A 7,747-nucleotide genomic window follows, 5' to 3' on the forward strand; every position below is an offset into this window, starting at 1 on the left:
CAAGGTAGTTAAACTCCAACAGCTTAGAGACAACTCTAAACTCAAAAGTAAGGATTAAATCTAGATAATTTACTTCATATCCATTTGAACGTTAAAAAAAAACATAAACATGATGAATGCATTCAAATAAAAGGAAAATCAAGAACCCTTGTTATATATAGAGGAAAATTTAGGATATATAGATATATCTAAGGAATCTGATTGAGCATACTTAAGGATAACCCTTGTCCAAGTTGAATGGGGACATAATATGCTCAAAATAACAAACAAACAAAAAATGTATTCCATGGAGGGTGACTTGTGGGAATGGTGGGATTCCTTTAATTGGTATGATAGATATTTGCAGTAATAAAAAAATAAAAGATAAAATATATATGTGTGAGTGTGTGTGAATCATATAAATTAAGTGTAAGCACATCTAATGCAACTATAATGGTTGGTTAAAATTTCATGATTAATAGAAAAGAAAGTCCAAACTAATAAATAATTTTCTCAATAAATAGTTTTTAAAGAAAAAGAAGTCACAAAAAGAATGGTTACTATAATGGAACAATTGACACAAACCATTAAAATAGAGTATTATAGCAGTTAAGTGGTCATGAGCGGTAGTAGAATGGTTGCATAGGGTACCTACTTAAGAAGCAACAAAATAAAGATAATCTGTGACAGATACGATGGAAGGATATTAGTCTCAGAAGTAATAAGTAAACAATATATTGGAACCTTTAAGTTGGAAGGAGCATGGTAATTGTATATGGGCTATTCCCCAATACCAAACATATGTGAAAGCACATCAGAACATTTCCATTCTAAACATATCTGCATTATATGAAAATTTAGTAAGTACAAATAAGTAGGATCAGAGTCGAAACATGGAAATTTATTAAGGAATACAATGGCTCTTAAACATGTGAAAGGAATCCATATAGCTTCGAAAATTCATCTCCCTTGCATGGGCAGAGGACTCAAGGATTCTGTGAATTTCAAACTTGTACTAATAATCATAGAAAAACTCACTAAATTGTCTATTTTATAACCACCCTGCAACAGAGAAGACTAAGTGTGATTGAAAAACGAGATGATAATAGAATTTTGATTAGTTGAAATGTCTATGAGATTTAAAATATTTCAGGTAGTTTGATATAATAAGGAATAGCAATAAACACATGCTAAATTTTATGGGAACTCTAAAACCAAAGGATACAATTGTAAATTATGGTGGGAACTTTTAAGCAACTCTTTGCTGGTTTGATACCTTTACCTTAACATTTTGGCCAACATCGTAAAGTTAAAAAGGACAACGTAAGAATACAAGGTGCTGGCAAAATGGTTTGAAATGAATAGATAACTAAGTAAGATTATGAAGGAATACAGAAAAAGTGATTATAAAAAAAAAAATGGGGGTTGATAGCACACTACGAGTTAACGTTACTGAGATGCTTAACCCAAACATGACCTCGATAAACACAAACAAAGTCTGGCCAAGTGATTGACTAGAGTGAATTTCGGTTTACAAATTAATTACCATATAAAGATAAGGACACGAAGATGACGTATTGAAGGGAAAGGGATTTCCTAAACATCTTAATTAATAGTTGCATAACCAAAGGACATAAACACTAAGATGAGGATTAAGAGAAACTGATAAGTGAGGCAGGTAAGCAAAGTACTTTTGCAAAATTTGGTGTACTTTGCAAAATTTGGTGACTCCATTAATATTATCCTGTCCTTTTAAATCTTGATGGTATTAGGAAATATCAAATGAAAGGAATATATATATATATATATATATAGCGAAATTTGGTGACTCCATTAAAATTATCCTGTGCTTTTAAATCTCGGTGGTATTGGGAAAGATCAAAGGAAAGGAATGGATATATATATATATATATATATATATATATAATTATATATATAATTATGATTAAGACCTCTACATGAAAAGTCTGATAGATAAATAATGTGGACAAAATTAGGTCCACTTGAGCAAAGAACAGAGGTATCACTTGCTGTGGAAAATGGTGGGATGAAGTGGTTGTCCTAGAACCTTGACGACGTGTTGTTGTGACATTTTGGATAAGGACTGTGTCTAAAGAAAATATATTTAATTGTTAACCATCGTGGGGACAAAGTAAGGGCTCTCTTCCAAAATTAAAAATAAAAATAAAAAAACAGTAATAAAAGAAAGATGATGATAACAAGTATGACTAATGCAAAATGAATAGTTAATTCCATATTGAGCTAAGACTATTGTTTCTTTTTCTTTCCAAAAATCCCCAAAACCCTATAGGTTAAATGTATTAAAGTAACCTACTAATTGAATGAAGTAAAATATGTGCCAAGAAATCATATATATGTAGGGGAACACTATATTATACTAACAGAGGAGTGTAAATGTAAAAGAGAGAAATTTCATGACCACACATAGAAGGAAATTGTGTACAAGTTTTATCTATCACCTGTAATGCAACATGAACAAAGACTAGAAAGGAGGCCAAAATTTAAAGGATGTTAACTCTTGCTTTTGCGATGGAAGAAGACAAAAAGAAATTCAAGATGGACATAAAGGAACTACTTGGATAAGTAGACAACAAAAGGAAGAGAAGGAAGTTGTCTCAAACCCTAATTAAAGCATAATCAATGCATATATAATGTAAAATCATAAGAAGACAATGATGCTACCTAGTACAATAATGCACTATCTATAATCCATCATTTCAAATAAATAATACAAAAAGAGAAGAAAACAATAAAACATTTTTACAATATTATTACCATGTAAACAATCCATGAACTAGAATTTATAATAGAACCACATGATGGAGTCCTTGGTAGTTGACATAACCATTGGCTAAGTAAAAATGATTAAGACTATTGTTGATGAGCTATAATGATGCCTCTTATTGAGTGCAGGTTGCTAACCTTGTAGAGCGGTGAAGTATGTTGAAGATCTTATTGATACATAAGTAACAATTGGTGATGTCTGTGATAACATTTGAAATGATTATATATGTATAAATGTTTCTTAAATAATAATTGATGGAAACTGATGATAGCCTTGATGATGGTAAATGTAGGTCGAATTGGATGAAAAGTTCCTGATTGGACCTCTTTATTGGACAAAAGAAATCATGTTGCAGAGATGAGTGATCACCCAGGTTAAGTGTAGTGGAAGCACTTCAGCTGAGAGAGGCTACCTAGAAGTTGAAGATTATATGCGCGAGACATATTATAGCCTATGTGGAGGGCTAAGAAAAAAACTAAGGATGGTATTTCACTTGAGGGGGGTAGATGTAACACCCCTTGGTAAAAGTTGTAAATGTTTTGTTTTACAGCAAAAGACTTGGTAAAAATTGTGGGCCAAGTAAAGTCCTAGGTGGATGAGAAAATATGAATGTATTTTCTTTAATTGAATTTATTTTTATAAATAATACAATATATAGACAAACATAAAATTATGGGAAAAGTGCTAAAAGAGAGTTTCATTTACCAGATAGTTAAGGTAGTTATTCCTATCCCTAGAGATAAATAATCTCAATTGGGACAAGGGAGCCAAGAGGATGAGAGGGGAGAAAACCTGAGGCAACCTTGGAGACTTGGTGCCTAGTTTGAGGAGGTACAAGAAAGGAATTGAGACTTTCATTTTTGGAAACCTAAATAGGACATTGTTGAAGGTAAGGTAGGACACTGCTAGTATGGTATTCTTGAGATGGTTGGTGGCCAGTGAAAGCCCTAGGTCATTCTTGCGGGTTTGAGAGTTCTTTGGCTAGACTGGTATAGTCTTGATGCTTTTGGACAGACCTTGGTAGGTCTAGGTCAAGCAACAATCTGGAAAGAAACTGGCTTGGGGAGAGTCCTGGTGTGTAAACACATTACTCATTGGTTGGGTGGAGCACTTCCTTTCCTGGAAATTTTATTGTTGGACCAAACCATTAAAGAAAATCTAAGTGTTCTGATTTATTATCTGGTATGTATTTTCTTTATTCTACTAATAAATGGTTTTTGGTTATATCATAGTCTAACTGACATTAAGAAAATAGGGCTCTACTGTATTTATACTAGATATAACTATAAATAAGGCCACCCAAAAAAATAGAACCAGCTTAGCTACCAATCCAAGTTGGTCACTCAACAGTTACAAGAATAGTCTTGGTTCTAATAAAAGATAATTTGTAACCCCTGGATAGGTCCCAAGGAGTGGTCCCACTCATAATCAATAAACTTTCTCTAAAAAATAACATACCTTTAGAGCTATAAGAAGCAATAACATAACTTAATTCTTGAATAGGAAAATTACTATGGTAGTGATTAGTTATAAAATAGAATTATTGAAATAATTAAGACACTTGTGAACTTCTTACGCAATTGCAACAAGAGATAGTATAAAAATCTTCGGGATAAATAATTGCTATGAAGCTTGTTGAAACATGGAAAAGATCATTGAAACTGGTATAAGAATTGTGTGTGAAAGATACCAAAATAAAATAAGCTAGGTTTTCCTTAAACCCTAGATACCATGTTGATATAATAACCCTATTAATAACATAAACTTCAACACAAGAATTTGGTGTCTCTTCGAATCTAGAATTATGATACGACTGTAGAGAAATGATAAGACCTTGGTCTAAGTTTTTTCTTTGTTTACAAAAAAAAGTATATATGTTATAGTTTAAAGATGTAGTGGAGATACAAAGAACACAACTTGAAGTTGTTGACAAATGCGATAATTACCATAATAATATCCATAACAAAATAGGGGTTTATTTCCTTCGTTGTTTAACAAAAACTCAAAAAATAGACTATGAAAAATAGTTGTACAGACACTAAAATCATAATTAACTAAAAATGGAAATTCTGATTTCAAACCAGTCATGATGGCATCCGCATAACACATAATATATATATATATATATATATATATATATATATATATATATATAATGTACGGAGTAAGCCATAAAGGTATTTTAAGTAGTTATTAAAATCTCTTATAGATCATGTCCAATAGGGTAGAATACCCCTGTATTATATATGGTAATGAAACTCTAAAGAATGAAAATTGCAGGTTGTGGTAATTGGCTACTGAATTTTTTGTGAAATAAAAACGAAATAAAACCCTCTGGATAAGGTATTTCATCTAAGTCAACAATGTGTACCTGTGGACAAAGGAAAAATAATATAAAGAAATAAAGACTTGGAACAAATTTTGCAAGACTATATGGAATCCTTGCAGAACCAAATAGGGGTCATACTTGTCAAAACACCAATGAATCGTTAAAATATAGACAACTAAAAATGCAAACAAATGATAATAATATGTTGGGGTTGGGATATCTCTTACCTCCATACTTATATTGGGCACAAAACCCCTCAAGAACGAGTCGATAAATATTATCGAAACACTGAGGAAACAATGTAGTTATCATGCCACCAAGAGAAGAAGTCTGGATTGCCTGGTCTAGTTGTGGTCGCATGAATCTTGAGTTGTTGATTCCATGCAGGGAAAGAAGCAAGGTTTAACCATCAAATGAGGTAAGCTTTGGACTCTGTTGAGGAAGACGATTTAGAACCCTAAGGGGAAGATAATGTGTAGGGGAAGATAATGTGTAGGTGAGTGGTGAAAAAACCTTATTCTTACAATTTATATTGAAAAATGAAAGTGTCTTTATTGACCTTGAAGTAAGAATCAAGTAACTTTTAGAAGAAATAATTTTGAGACTAACCATTTTTGAACAAGCCGACCCGAAGAATATGAAGTGTGTAGGGTCTTGGATTGCTAGGAGATGTAGCAAACTAGTCATATTACAACTTTGCAATGGAACTAGTTTCTTAGAAATTCGAAGATCATGGTGGAATTATTAGCATGAGCTAGGGTTACGGCCACAAGGTTATAGATCCATACCCCAAAAAGGCATCGTGCAAAATGAGATTGTGGGGGCCGGAGTAGGAGGTGATTATGCCTATAACCACCAAACCCACATCCCAGTCATCCAACCATCAAACCCTAACCAGTGTGACCGTCAATCCAAAAGGGTAAGTATGATCACATTGGAGTCTAGGTGTCAATCAGTTTGTCTACTCACAATAATCTGGAATTGTTAATCAAGGCTAGTGTAGGTTACCTTTCCTGGTTATGCATAAGTTACCCAGTGAACTAGAGCCCCACAAATTGATCATTCAAGTCATAAGGTAAGGGACCCATACAAGTTAAAAATAATTATTCTTAATGTAATACGGGGTAGTGAATTATGTACTCATACCAAACATATTTGATACCAACACAAAAACAATGATGTTATTATTTTAAACAATTACTGTAGTGATGTAATAAAAGGAGGATAGGGAATATTGGTGACCGCTCAGGTAAGGTTAATAATAACGTAATTTTTTTATGTGCGTAGATTCTTATGAGTAGATGTTACAAGTAACTTGTAAGTTTAAGTTTATACCATACACAATTCAAATGTTTGATGAGATTTTCAACTGGTTGAATCCAATTATATATATATATATATATATAAATACCATGAATTTAAGAGGGATCAAATCTTTTCAAGTCCAATTTTTTTTTTTGAAGTTTTACATTATGATTCATAGTTAAGATGAATTTATACTAGTGATAGGTGAATTGTTCAACCTAAATTTATAATATCCCATCAAGATTATACAATGCTACAAAAAATATTTACTATATTCTTATTATAAAATTTCATTTTATATTTTTTTTTTCTTCTCTTGTTAACAATATTAAAATTAGTTATTAAATAATTTACTAAACAATTTTAAAATGAGATTTTTTAGATAATAATAATAATAATAATTATTGACTAAGTTACTAGTCACACATTAATTATTTTTTTTTCAATAAATTTATGATTAAAAAATAAATTTATTATTATTAATATTTAATAAAATTAAATTTTTAATTTAAAAAAAATTATTAATTTACTTTAAAAAGATTTGTAATTTTTTAAATGAGAGAATTGAATTTTCCAATCGCTTTAATATAATTTAACATTAATATAACATTTTCTTTTATTTTTAATTTCAAAGTATTTCTAAATATTTAAAAAATATATATTAATGGCTAAGTCCAAATTCAATATAAATTATTATACAACAAACATATTAATTATTAACTATTTTGAAATTTTTCGAAGCCAATTAATAAAACTATAATTTTTTTTCAGAGAAATTAATAAAACTATAATTTAAACTTACGATTTTATTAAATCCTTATTATATTAAATTCAAATCAAATAATAATAAAAAATAAAATAAAAATCTTCATAATTTTTTTTAGGTCAATCACGGAACCCATTCCACGCCTTCTACGGAGCCGATTGAGACGATCTCGTAAATCAGCGGGACCAAAAGGAGGTTCACTTTCCTCTTTTTTTTTGGGTGTGGTTGACGTTTCTTTCTTTTATGAAAACAAATTTATTTTGTTTTATAAAATAAGTTTTTCACGTTTTTAGAGTTTTTTTCGCTTTTTAATGCGTGAAAATGCTAATTTCTCACTCTTCGAATTTATTAATAGTTTATTATCGAACCTATTCCCGGCCTTCGCGGACGATATTCTAAATCAACGATTGTTATCATTATTTATAAATGACATGTTATCTCGACAAAGTTATCGATTCTCTTACATTAAAAATATGTATATTATTACGTTTTGGTGTAAGGTTCGTCATTTATTAATGAAGAAAAGCATTACAAACGATTGTTTTTTGGATTGATTATATGG

Source organism: Pinus tabuliformis, chromosome 8, assembly GCF_031772625.1.
Source record: "Pinus tabuliformis cultivar Carrire ecotype Pingquan chromosome 8, CPIR1, whole genome shotgun sequence".
NCBI lineage: Eukaryota > Viridiplantae > Streptophyta > Pinopsida > Pinales > Pinaceae > Pinus > Pinus tabuliformis.